Genomic DNA, 13,703 nt, shown 5'->3' with positions numbered 1-13,703 from the left:
TAGTGGCTACATGTTCTTGGGCAAATTAGTCTTTCTAACCCTCAGTTTCCTAATTTGCAATAAGGGTGTGATTTTATCTATTGCACTTGTTTAGGATTAAATGAAAAATTATGTAAAATGTTGGCACAGTGTGTCAAGCCTATGTTAACTGTTCAATAAATGGTAAATATTACGGTTTACCACTTTTCATTTTGTTTTTCATTATGAATACATCTTTTCTAATTTTATATGTATCAAATATGAAACATTTTAAGTTTAGATTATTTAGTGGGTTCAATAATTGATGGGTTTAGATGTGGTAATTATCAATGCTTTTAAAGCAATGAGGTGAGGGATCAGATCTTTTCCCTAGTCATAGTGGATCTGACAAGGAGACTCTGGTTTCTGATCACCACACTCAGAATTACCTCTTCTTTAATCCTAATGGATGGTGAGAACATAGAAAGAAGAGGGTGTACCGTGTTATCAAGATTCTAGCTCTTATTTATAAGACTAAGCCCTTATGTATGTATGGATGCAGGTTTTGAGAATCCCATTCTTGAGATCTAGAGGCAAAATTGGGTGTCATGATGCAGATGGGAATAGATGGATAGTGTTTTATAGACTGTAGTATTAAAAACATGAAATCATTCATTTTATATTTTTCACAAAGGCATCAAAATTTTTTTTCATTTTAACAGTTTTTATTTAAAGTCATATAAAAGATTAGACTTTATTCCTGCATCTTCTCCATTGTTTCTTCCTTATATTTGCCCTCTTCCTTTCCTACTTGATGAGATTTGGTTTTACCTTCAAGGATTTTTTTTGTGGTCTTTGTCCAGATTCAGTCTAGTGATAACCACCTTGTTAGGATGAATGCCCACATGGACAGTTATGTCAGTCACCTTTCTTGCTGTACTGTTTCAGAGTAGATGACACATTTCTTTCTGATAAACCTAGACTACTTTGCCAATTTGCTGACCTTTGTAGTGTCCTTGCACAACCTATACTTCATCATCCTTTCAAATGGGTATTGATTGAACGTTTTACTTCTGTCTCAGCTCTTTGGAAAGAGGGAAAGACATAATCTTCCTGTGAATGCAGGAAGGTACATTGAAATAGATTTTGTGGTTCTTGCTCTGGTCAGAAGTCACAAAGGGATCGAACTTCATTTCGGTTGCTGGCATTGCAGGGATGGTTGCCAACAATTTCTTACTTAAATGTTTCCTTGTAATTTTATCAAATAGGTTTTATTTATATGATATGCCATCTGATACTGAACAAATGTTAGTGTTCTTTTTATTTGATGGTACTAATAAACATGTTTAAAAATATTTTTGAGGGCTTTTTATGTAGTCTTGTACCAGGTGCTCTGGTATATAAAACTTATGATTCTTACCAAAAATAAATATATCATAGAGCTCTGGAGATAAATATCTATGGATACAGATAACTCTTATTAACAGTGTGATAGGATAAGGGCCAAAGTAAAGAAGAAATGTATGGCCCTGAGCACAAAGAATTGGCTGATTTTACCTGGATGTTTTGGAGAATCTTCAGGAAGGAGAGACTTTTGAATTGGGCCTTGAAACATGAAGAATGCTTCAACGGTGAAGCAGGAAAAAGTACATAACAGAAAAAGAGAACAAAAGGAGCAAAGACACAGAGGGGAAAAGACCTATTGTTTGTATCCTTTTCTATAGGCATTTGGAAGTCAAGAGAAGATTTTGAGTAGGAAACTGACATAATTTGATCAATGTTCCAGCCATATGGAGGCTGAATTAGATGGGAGAAAAAGAGGTAAGAGAACACCGTTCAGAGGCTCTTGTAACAGTCCAGGAAAGAAGAGTGAGAGAAAGACAGGTTTCTAAAAATTAAATTCTTAAACTTTAATTCCAGTATAGTTAACATAGTGTTATGTTAGTTTCAGGATAGTAATTCAGCACTTCCATACATCACCCTGTGCTCAGCACGACAAATGCCCTCCTTAATCCCCACCACTTATTTCATCCATCACCCTTACCTCTGGTAACCATCAGTTTGTTTTCTATACTTAAGAGTCTGTTTCTTGGTTTGTCTGTCTGACTCTCTTTCCTTTTGTTAATCTGTTTTGTTTCTTAAATGCCACATATGAGAGAAATAATAAATTTGTCTTTCTCTGACTTATTTTGCTTTGCATTATATTCTTTAGCTGATAGGACAGGTTTGCCAGCACTGGTGAAAGCATTGGCTTTGGCAAGGTAAAAGGCATGGCTCTATGATTTGGTATAACAAGCAGAAGATGGATGAAGATAGAGAGAGATGAATTCATAAGGCAGAGCTCTATTTTACAAGAAGCAAGTATTAATTTTTCAATTTAAAATACTAATTATAACATAAAGTAATTTTAGACAACGAGGTTCCTACAGAAGTATACAGAACTTGTGGCTCAGATCTAAAAGTAACATATTCTTTTGGAGTTTAGAAAGTCTAGATTTACAGTAGACCCTATTGATACAATGACATATATTTCCTCTAGCTGTGCTTGGCAGCCTAGAAGCTGGGATGGAGAAACGATTGGGGGAATTTATCTGAAGTTGAGATTCCATAGAGTAGATGCAGCAGAAACTCAGATGCATTGATTAATCTAGATAGTTGATAAGGGCAAAACTGAGGTTTTTGCACATGACATCCAAGTTGGGTAACCTGCAGTTCCTTTAAGCTGTCACACAATAGGGAATTCCTACACCACATGCCTTACTTTTTAACGTTGTTCTATCCTGTCCTCTCTTCTTTGAAGAGTTCTTTGACTCTTCATCTTTTTTCATTCTCACTACTTTTTAAGAATACACTGATGTGAGTAACAGAAAATTCTCACTCAATTGGGTAAAGAAAAAGGAAATGTATTATCTCATATGAAAGGAAATGTATTCTCCTATAAGAAGAAATGTATTAAATCACATAACTGGAAGTGCCAGGATAGGGAGGCTCCAGGGTTGCTTGATTTGGCACCTTTGTTATCATTAATTCAAATTCTTAACACCTTCTTTTCCTGAGTCTTCAATGTTGACATTATCACCAGGCTGAGAAAAATGAGAGGAAAGAGACTATGTCATCCTGTGGCACTTTCTAAAGAGTAAGAAACCTTTTCAGTGGTGCCCAAGCAGGCCTCCCCTCAAGAATCATTGACCAAAATTAGGTCACATGTCTGTTTTTGAACCAATCTCTGTCAAAGGAAATAGGATTATCCTGAGATCACACAGATCTTACTTTGGAGTCGGTCAGTAGTGCTCACTTCCCCTGAAGAACATGGCTGCATGGGGGCAGGGTGGATCCCAGAACAAAATTGAAGTTCTACAATGAAAGAAGATGGGAGAAAAGAATCTTGTATACAAAAGCAATATTTATTACTCTTTCATTTTCAATTTGAAGCTTTGCATATTTGCCCTGAGAAAAAACAGTAGTCCCTGTCATCTGGCAGCTGGTCTGATACGATACCATCAGCTGGGCCTTGGTGTTATTGTAAGCTGGCTGGGCACTCACAACTGAGCTATCGTGTTTTCTTATTGAATATAAAATATTACCTGAACAACAACATAAGATGAGGCTGCTCAGTGGTCACAGTTAGTCAAAACATAAACAAGATCACTCTATAATCAGGTTTGAACACAGATAAAACATGATCATTGCCCAAGCCACAAAAATGAACCAACATGTTCCTCTTTCTGCTGATCTGAATGACTATTGCTTCTTTACCAATCACAGCTTTAGTTTTATTCTAATCCTCCCTCTTTCTGCATAAGATTTATTAAAATAGTAAGTTTATTTTCATGTGTGGTGTAAGAAAATGGTCCATTCTTCTACATGTGGCTGTCTAATTTTCCCAGCACCATTTGTTGAAGAGACTGTCCTTTTTCCATTGGATATTCTTTCATGCTCTGTTGAAGATTAGTTGGCCATAGAGGTGAGGGTCCATTTCTGGGTTCTCTACTCTGTTCCATTGATCTATGTGTCTGTTTTTGAGTCAGTACCATACTGTCTTGATGATCACAGCTTTGTAATATAGCTCGATGTCTGGCATTGTGATGCCACCAGCTTTGGTTTTCTTTCTCAACATTCCTCTGGCTATTCGAGGTCTTTTCTGGTTCCATACAAATTTTAGGATTATATGTTCCAGCCCTGTGAAAAATGTCAATGGTATTTTGATAGGGATCGCATTGAATGTGTAGATTGTTTTGGGTAGCATAGACATTTTAACAATATTTATTCTTCCAATCCATGAGCATGGAACATTTTCCCATTTCATTGTGTCTTCCTCAATTTCTGTCATCAGTGTTTTATGGTTTTCAGAGTACAGATCCTTTACCTCTTTGGTTAGGTTTATTCCTGGGTATCTTATGGTTTGGGGTGCAATTGTCAATGAGATGGATTCCTTAATTTCTCTTTCTTCTGTCTCATTGTTAGTGTATAGAAATGCCACTGATTTCTGTGCACTGATTTTATTTATATCCTGCTACTTTGCTGAATTGCTCTGTGAGTTCTAGCAACTTTGGGGTGGAGTCTTTTGGGTTTTCTACATAGAGTATCATGCCATCTGTGAAGAGTGAGAGTTTGACTTCTTCTTTGCCAATTTGGATGCCTTTTATTTCTCTTTGTTGTCTGATTGCTGAGGCTAGGACTTCTAGTACTAGGTTGAATAGCAGTGGTGAAAGTGGGCATCCCTGTCGTATTCCTGACCTTAGGGGAAAAGCTTAGTTTTTCCCCATTGAGAATAATATTCCCTGTGGGCTTTTTGTAGATGGCTTTTATGATATTGAGATGTGTTCCCTCTATCCCTACACTATGGAGAGTTTTAATCAAGAAAGAATGCATGCTGTATTTTGTCAAATGCTTTTTCTGTATCTATTGAGAGGATCATATAGTTCTTGTACTTTCTTTTATTAATGTAGTGTATCATACTGATTGATTTGTGGATGTTGAACCACCCTTGCAGCCCAGGAAAAATACTTGCATCCCAGGAATAATCACAATATACTGGTGATAATCCAAGCTGGAATAACCACTATAGAAAACAATATGGACTTTCCTCAAAAAGTTAAAAATAGAGATACCTATGCCCCAGCACTTGTACCACTAGATATTTACCCCAAGGATACAAACATAGTTATCTAAAAGGGCACCTGCACCCCAATGTTATAGGAACAATGTTATAGGAGCAAAATATATAATTAATTAATTAAATTTAAATAAAATAAAACATTAAATCATAGAATTACTCCTGCTTCCTGAAAGCAATCAATCTAGAGCAAAGCCCTGCTTCTTCAAACCCTCCTTCAAAGCACCTGTCACAGGCCAATTCCTATGATAAATCTTTTCTAGTATCCTCTCACTGACATTCCCCATGGTGATTTTTCTCACTGCAATGAGTACTAAACTGAGCTTGTTTAATTTTATGTGTGTTCCTGGTGGTCTTTGTCTGGAATGAAGCCTAATTTCATTCTGGTCTAGACTTCTTTTGGCCATAATTCTCATGTGGACCTCAGCTGTGCTACCATAGGGTGGTTTTGAGGAATCATTGCTCTGTATTGTGGACTCTAAGTTTATCCTATCACTCTGCTTGCCATGGCCCCAAGAATTGACTGGTCATATAGAGAGACAAAGGAGGTCAGGATACATTTGACATAATGGAGGAATCATGGGTAGGATTGAGGGCATAGGATTCTTGAATGAATTCACATGATCACTTATAATAGTGTCTAGCACACAGAAAATGCTCTAGAAAATTTATGCCTCATTATTATATTTGTTACTATTATTACCACTATAATGATAATGTCAAATGCTAATTCAGTTTTTATTAAAAAGTGAAATAAGTTGAAGGTAATTGGTTATGGCCACAGATGGAGATTGTAAATAAATCACCGTCCCAGGGCCAGATGATGAGATATGGTGTTTTATGCTTGTGGATTGCTAAACTGTATTTGAAGAATAGTCAAGGAACTGGGTGAGCAGCTAAGTTAGGTTATCTCAGAATCAAACCTTGAAAATAATTTTAGTGTAACAGTTTATGTGGGAGATAATCCCAGGAAACACTGATAAGGAAATGACACAGAGAAGAAAACCTTTAAATAAAGGCTGTATTAATAAACAAGTTATTGGTGTGGGTAAATGGGGCCCAGTCCTGCTGGAGACCTCTGGGAGACTGCAATGAGTATGCCTCAGAGATATTTTGCTTGAGGGGAAGGAAAGCTGGAGTATTTATCCATCAAACCCCATTCTTCCTCAGTTGAGGATTGCTCCCAGAGAGGCATTAACTCCTTGGCATTTCTACATTTTGGCATGTTCCTGCAGCCAGAGGAATCCCTTAGACAGAGTCACATAGTTGGTACTTGTAGTGAAGTTTGGTAGAATATGAGTAGAGAGTGTCTACTATGGCATTTCATGAGCTAGATGAGTCATTACTACTTTTTGAGGTAGTACAAGATTACAGCAGAGAAAAGTTGCTGCTTATATTATTAATGAGAAGCATTGATTTTAATTATATCCCTAAAGGTAAAGCTTTTTCTTCAGTAACTCATTTATATGTTTGTTCAATGTTTCAGAGACTGTGCTAGATGCTATGGATAGGGTGATGAACAAGACATGGTCTTTGACCTCATGAAGCCTATAGTCTAGCAGAGGTAGTAGCAAGGAATAGTTTTTTACATTACTGGGTGAAACCTCGCACAATATGGTAAGTTCAAGGTGTTATAGGAAAGCTAGAAGCAAGATGGTCAGACAGGTGTTCTGGAGGAAGAAACAACTAAAGACTCTAGAAATGACAGTTATGCAGGTGAAGAGAGGGAGGGAAGGAGACAGTATTCCAGGCAGAGAGAACAAAGTATGCAGAGTCTGAGAGAGAAGAAGGGAGACAAGAGAGGGACAGGGTGAGAGAGAGCTAGAGAGCGAGAGAGCGAGAGAGAGAGAGAGAGAGAGCTGCCAGGGACCATGACACATAGTTGAAACATGGCTAGAACATAAAAAGGGGTGTATTGGGGGGTGAGATGTGGTAAGAGGTAAGCTCTGGGACATATAAAATTAGGAAGGACTTTCCAACCAGATAAAGAATTTAGACTTTATCCTGAGAGTGGTGAGAAGTCATAGGAGAGTTTTAATTGGGGGGAACCCCATGGCTAGATTTGCATTTTAGAAAAGTCACTATAGCTGATATTGGAGAATAAGACTAGAGGTAAGGAGGCTGGTATGGAGTCTGTTGAGAGGATACAGAGTAAAGAGTGGAGTAGATGGATGGAATAGATGGAATAAAGAAATAATAATATTGGCAAGACAGTGGCCGAATTGCTGGCTAGTAAAGGAGCAAATAACTGATAGAGTCAAAATAGGAGTTGTGGATAATGAAGAACAAGCATAGCAAGAGTAACTGGAGATGAGACAAAAAAGGATAAGGCATTCTGATTAAAGTCTGAATTTAGGATGAGAAATAGAGGGAGAGATTGAGAGAGTTATAGGAGGGAGAGATGGAGGGGAGAGGGGGAGGGAGATAGAGAGTGGGAGAGCAAGCAAGCAGTTCCTAGTGGTTACAATGTGTAAGGTGTGGCCATGGCAGTTAATTGATATGATTAGTAGAGAGAAGGTTTTTGGAGAGGAATATATGCAGGAAGCTGGGGATATTGGATATTTGATGGATGAACCCCTGAACTCTGAAATGACACAGGACAGAGGCAGGACTAGGGGTAGAGGGGAAAAAAACTGTGATCAGGGGATAATGGCTAAAATAAATGGTGGATGGGATGGAAGAGCTGAGAAAGTTGGTATATAAGTGCAATGAGGGGAATAAGAGGGTATTATAAACAGATGACAGTAACAGTGGATTGGGACAAGTTGCTCATAATTTCTACTATTTTTGTAATAAGGTGGAAGACTAGTGATGTGGGAAAAGCATAAGGAATGGAGAAACTCCTCATTGTATATAAGGTGAAAGAGAACTACTAGCCTCTAAGTAGATGTGTCCTCTAGGGCAGAGTCTGAGTAGAGAAGAAGGTGGAGGAGTAAGGGAAATTTGTTTACAATGGAAGGAAGTGTAGAGATTTTGGAATGAAGGGGAGCCATGGGTGGTCATACCTGGGAAAGGAATATTTAGAGCATTAAGAGATGAAAATGCTGAGTTCAGATGACCAGAAGGGCTTCTGTTTTGAGTGATGCCCTTGGATAACAGGAATGTGAGGCAGATTCATCTGTCCTCTGGGTACATGGTGAGAGAAGGACATTGTACTTGTCCCCAGGAGCCAGCCAAGATTCTCTTTGGAGGAAGGCCTGCTCCAGGCAAGCAACCTGCAGTCTTGTGCACTGCACATGAATTAATTCATTAATTCATTCAACATCATTCAACATTTAGAAAATGTTGGCTATGTGCAAAACTGGGTTAGGGAGTACCATTTTCCCAGCAACAAATGGGTGACCTACTTCAAGGAAAGCAAAAGCTAACATATGAAAATGAAATTCAACATTGATTGCATTAGCACAGAATTCTTTATGTGAGGAACCGATTCATGGTAGGGTTCCTTCCCCAAATTGTGTTTTGGATGACTTTTTGAACCTATTGTGAAGGGATGCCTTTACATGAACTAGGCTCCAGTATTGCCCCCCTACCCCACAAAACATTAAAACACAATTGGCAAAGGAGCATCGCACGGCAGTTGACAAGCACAGATTGGAGCTAGGCAGAGTTTGACTCTGCCTTTGCCACTCATCAGCTGTTGGCTTGGACAGGTTACTTTTTCTGTCTATGCCTCAGTTTCCTCATCTATAAAATAGAGATAGTAATATTACCTACTTCACAGAATTGTTATGAGGATTAAATTAGTTTCAAATTATTTGAAAAATGTTAAAATGATCTTTAAATAGTTAAAATTATTTGCAAAGGCTCAGAGCAGTAAATGCTTATATGTATGTTAAAATTGGGACATAAAGGAAATTTGCGAGCAAGAGCAACCAACTCACTGTTACTGAAATTTAAAAAAGAAGTCCTTACAGTCATTTATTTGTCAACTGTTTTCCAGACTTTGGGGTAAATAGTGGGGACTAATGGAGGCACAGAACCTGACCACAGGGTGCGGTGGATGGTGGGTGGTGGCAGTGGCCATCCTTTTCTTTTTACAGTAAAGAGCCTCCCCACTCACCCAGTGCTCTTTGAGAGTAAGAGAAGGCACTACGCTCTGTGGAGGCTGAATAGCAAGATTCTGATTTCAGGAGTGATGTGAGGATACCAGACAGATATGAGCATGTTCATCGGGAGCATTCCCTGGGGCCTGCTGTGTATCCATTCACTGACACTGATGTACAGTGACTGCTCTCTCTTCTCCTCCCTAACTAACTGGTGGTAACTGTTTTGGTCTGAGTGTTTTGGTTCCTGTGAAGGCCTTGACCTCAATGCATTTCTACAAAGAATCCAAGTATCACAAGGAAAAAAGAAAGAAAAAGCAACTCAATAGTAAAAACTAATTTAAAAATGGAAAAAGAATTTGAACAGATATTTCTCCAAAGAAAATAAACAAATGACCAATGAGCACTAGACAAGATGCTTAACATCATTGCCATCAAGGAAATGCAAATTAAAGCCACAATACGATACCACCTCCTACTCACTAGGATGTCTATAATCAAGAAGACAGATGGTAAGTGGTGGTGAGAATGTGGAGAAATTGGAACCCTCATACACTGCTGTTGGGAATGTAAAATGGTGCAGCCACTTGGGAAAATAGTTTGAGTTTTCCTCAAAATGTTGAACACATATGACCCAGCAATTCCACTCCTAGGTGTATTTCCAAGGCAAAGGAAACATGTCTACACAAAAACTGGTACACAAATGTTCATAACAGCCTTATTTACAGTAGCTAAAAAGTGGAAATAACCCAAATGTTTGTTGATGGATGAATGGATAAGCAGATTGTGGTATATCCATATAAGGGAATAATATTTGGCAATAAAAAGGAATGAAGTACTGAGAGATGCTATAGTATGGATGACTTTTAAAAACATTATGCTTAGGCAGCCCGGGTGGTGCAGCGGTTTGGTGCTGCCTGCAGCCCGGGGTGTGATCCTGGAGACCCAGGATCGAGTCCCACATCGGGCTCCTGCATGGAGCCTGCTTCTCCCTCTGCCTTTCTCTCTCTCTCTCTGTGTTTCTATGAATAAAATCTTAAAAAAAACATTATGCTAAATGAAAGAAGCCAGATGCAAAAAGCCAGATACAAAAATCATACATATTATATGATTCCCTTTATATAAGATGTCCAGAATAGGCAAATCCATAGAGACAGAAAATTGGTGATTGCTTGGAGCTGGGAGAAGGATTGGGGGGAAATGGGGAGTGACTGCTAATGGGTATGGGTTTTCTTTTTAGGTGATAGAAATGTTCTTTTTTTTTAAGAAATGTTCTAAAAATGTGGTGATGGTTACACAACTGTGCAAATAAGTAGGCTAAAAACCACTTTAAAAGGATGAGTTTTATAGTAAATTACATATTATATCTCAAAAAACTCTTCATAATAAAAAAGGGAAACATTATATCTGACTGGAGCCAGGTCAAGCTACCATTCATAAAGATTAGAAATCAAAGTTTTCACCATTTCCCTTCCCTATTCTTATCTGGGGAATACTAGAGACTGGAAAAGAATCTAGAAAAGCCCCTTGCTCCATTCTCCTCTTCCAGACAGAAGGCAGAACATTCAGGGATGTGGATTTTAAAATGCAGCTCTTTAAACTTTAGTATCTTTGTATGATTACTATGAAATTCCCCCAATCAATGGAATATGACAACAAGGTAATAAAAGGTATACTTAAGGTAGGAGATTCCTCATCGGATACTTCATAGGTTGCTGCTACTGAGGAATTTCACTGCAGAAAAGTTAACCTGTTGCTAGGCAACACTGCAGCTTGAATTGAATTCATAGTGATCAGAATGCATCACTGAAACTCACAATTCATATTTCTATCTCCAGTAAGAAGAGTGCAGATAACAAGCACTCTAAATTAAAAAGAGAATATAATCACAGAATTAAAGAAAATTTAAAAAAGACTCACATACTTCTCATTTAAACAGAGCTATTAAAGATTCTGTATATTTTATTAGATTCCTATTGTTCACAAGCATACATTTTTCATGATTATAATTGTAATGTGCATATCACCTAACAATCTTCTTTTGCATTTAATGTATTATAAGAAGGTCCCCATATAGTCATAAAGTCTTCCTAATGATTATTTTAAATGATCACATTGCAGTCCTTTCAGTTTCAGTTCATGTCCCATAGTGCTAAACCTTTGCTTTTTCACCGGACGTTTAGGTTTTTTTTTTTTTTTTTTTTCATTTTCTCTCCTTTGTAGAAAATTCCAGAGCATAGCTTCGTTGAGAAGAATGTATAATGTATAGCTTGACAAGTTAAGTACTGCTCTTCAATGACTATGTTTAATTAGCCTTCTTTTTTTATAGCCATTTGGAAATCACTTCGGAAGCACATTTAATCCATCCAATCAGTCATTTCTCCAGAGTGGGAACACTGTCTCAATGCTTGGTTGAGTCTTAAAGCTCCTGTGTGCCTGGCAAAGGACTCTGAGGGAAGCTTTACATTTTTGAGATTGCCAATTTTGTGGAATGTGGCTGGGGGAATTAACAAAATCATTTGAAAAGCATTCCACGGGAATGAAATGGAATTCTTTCAACTGAAAGGAATGGTGCTCCCTCAACACATGAAATTGACATGCAGAAAACTGGTCACATGCAGATCCTACCAATTTTTAAGAAATTAAAAATGTCTAAGGAAAAGGATTAAGAAAAAAAGAGGAATTTTATTGTCTCCAGTTTCAGGATTGTCACAGTTGCTAATGAGAGATCTCAAAAGGTTTGTTCAAGATTGGGGCTTTTTCTTATAAATATTTTATGATATAACTGCCTCATCTCCTTGCTGCATTTAAAAAAGGTAAAGATTAGACATCTAATAAAAATGTCAACTCTTTCACTTAAGAATGTTTGATGGTTGGGGATTTCAAGTATATAACTTCAATTACAGCCATTATCAAGGCTTTCAGAAATAAGTATTTGAAAACCATGTAGCAAAGGTTGAAATCGTTTTCCTCAAGTTAAAACAAAAATGGAAATCCTCAATCCAAATATGTGTTGTTATTCTAAAAATCTACTTTAGATCAAAAAGGTAATGTAGTTCTGCTGTCAAAAAAAAAAAAAACAAAAAAACAAAAAACAAAAAAACCAAGCTCTTATCCCTTTGGCCTTTACCTTTCAAAAGTGAAATGTTGCAAATTGATTTTGAGATGGGAAGCCCTGCTCATGTCAGTTAAATGCTTACCCTGGAAATTTTTGCCATTTCAAATAGAAAAACCTCTACAGGCTTTCTTCTGATTCAGCAGCAGTCTGCTTAGCATTAAGAAAGGGCAAGCATGACTCTAGAGTTGGGTAATTATGGCTGAGCTCTTGGATATTCTCTTTGGGAGATAACAAGGTCGGGTCTTCCCATATTACAAGATGTCAGGAAGAGCTTGCTGGCTGGCTGCGTCCTGCATTTTGAAAGCAATTCAGCTTGGAACACTTCGGAAGCATCCAATAAAGATACATCCCTTGCCAAATGGAGATTGCTTTAAAAAGAAACTGACCGGGAAATACAGCTCTCAGCAAGAGATCTGCAGAGATCTTTGACCAGGAGGCCATATTAATCATTCATGATCTCGAAGATACTCTCTAACTCAGAGCAAACATTTATTCCAAAAGTACTAAAGCATCTTGTGTATCAAGAGGCAAATGTCTTCCCAAAATAATTGAATGAGAATTTTATGACTAGTTAGAATTAAGTATCTGGTACCTTCATTTTAATTTTTTAAAAAATTAGGATTATTGAGGTATAATTCACCCTTTTTATGCGTACAATTCCATATTTTGACAAACACATACAGTCCTGTAGCCACCACCACAATCAAGACATAGAATATTTCCATCACTCTGGAAAGTTTCCTCATGCCCCTTTGTAGTCAGCCCCCTCCACTTCCTCCTGTCCCTGGCAAACACTGATCTGTTTTCTGTCTTGACAGCTTTGCTTTTTCCATGTCATATAAATGAATTCCTACAAGATGTAGCCTTTAGAGATTCACTTATTTCATTTAGCACAATGCATTTGAGATTTATCTCTGTAGTTTGTTTCTTTTTTTTTTTATTTATTTACTCATGAGAGACACACACACACACACAGAGGCAGGGACACAGGCAGAGGGAGAAGCAGGCTCCATGCAGGGAGCCCGACATGGATCATGCCCTGGGCCCAAGGCAGGCGCTAAACTCTGAGCCACCCAGGGATCCCGCTGTTTGTTTCTTTCAATTGCTTAACAGTGTCTCATTGTATGGATATACTACAGTTTGTTTATCCACTTACCAGTTGATGGACATTTGAGTTGTTTCCCTCACTTTACTTTCATATTATTTTCCTTTTCCATGATGGTGTACAGCTTACAAAGCTCTTTTACCTTCACTTAGGTCCTGTTATGAAAATATTGTTATTTAATTTTTTCTGACAATAATTAATTGAAGCCACGGGGAGCTTAAATGGCATTCGATATTTACCAGCTAGAGATAACAACTTCTTTCCACTATACATTGCTACCTCTCTGGTCTGAGATGAATATTGCCACTTGAAGATCTTTATCCATTGGGATATTACAATGCACTCACTACATGTTTAACA

At 37.7% G+C, this 13,703-nt stretch overlaps 1 long non-coding RNA gene and 1 pseudogene across 3 annotated transcripts in view; both read right to left on the bottom strand.

Moving 5' to 3' along the window:
- Nucleotides 1-712: 712 nt before the first annotated feature.
- Nucleotides 713-1,151, bottom strand: LOC140627867 (large ribosomal subunit protein uL24-like; annotated as a pseudogene).
- Nucleotides 1,152-2,840: 1,689 nt separating this feature from the next.
- The window catches only part of LOC140628191 (uncharacterized), a 30,178-nt gene continuing 19,315 nt past the window's right edge, over nt 2,841-13,703 (bottom strand). The window contains exons 2-4 of one of the 3 annotated variants that reach the window (XR_012026554.1): nt 13,395-13,498; nt 3,229-3,312; nt 2,841-3,041 (exon numbers count right to left, since the gene is read on the bottom strand). This is a non-coding gene — a long non-coding RNA (uncharacterized lncRNA). Of the gene's footprint in view, nt 3,042-3,228; nt 3,313-10,796; nt 10,851-13,394; nt 13,499-13,703 lie in introns of those variants that run through there. The other 2 variants (XR_012026556.1, XR_012026555.1) reach the window with 2 other exon arrangements.

The sequence above is a fragment of the Canis lupus genome, chromosome X, assembly GCF_048164855.1.
Source record: "Canis lupus baileyi chromosome X, mCanLup2.hap1, whole genome shotgun sequence".
In the NCBI taxonomy this organism is placed as follows: domain Eukaryota; kingdom Metazoa; phylum Chordata; class Mammalia; order Carnivora; family Canidae; genus Canis; species Canis lupus.
This window is presented reverse-complemented; position numbering and strand designations above follow the sequence as displayed.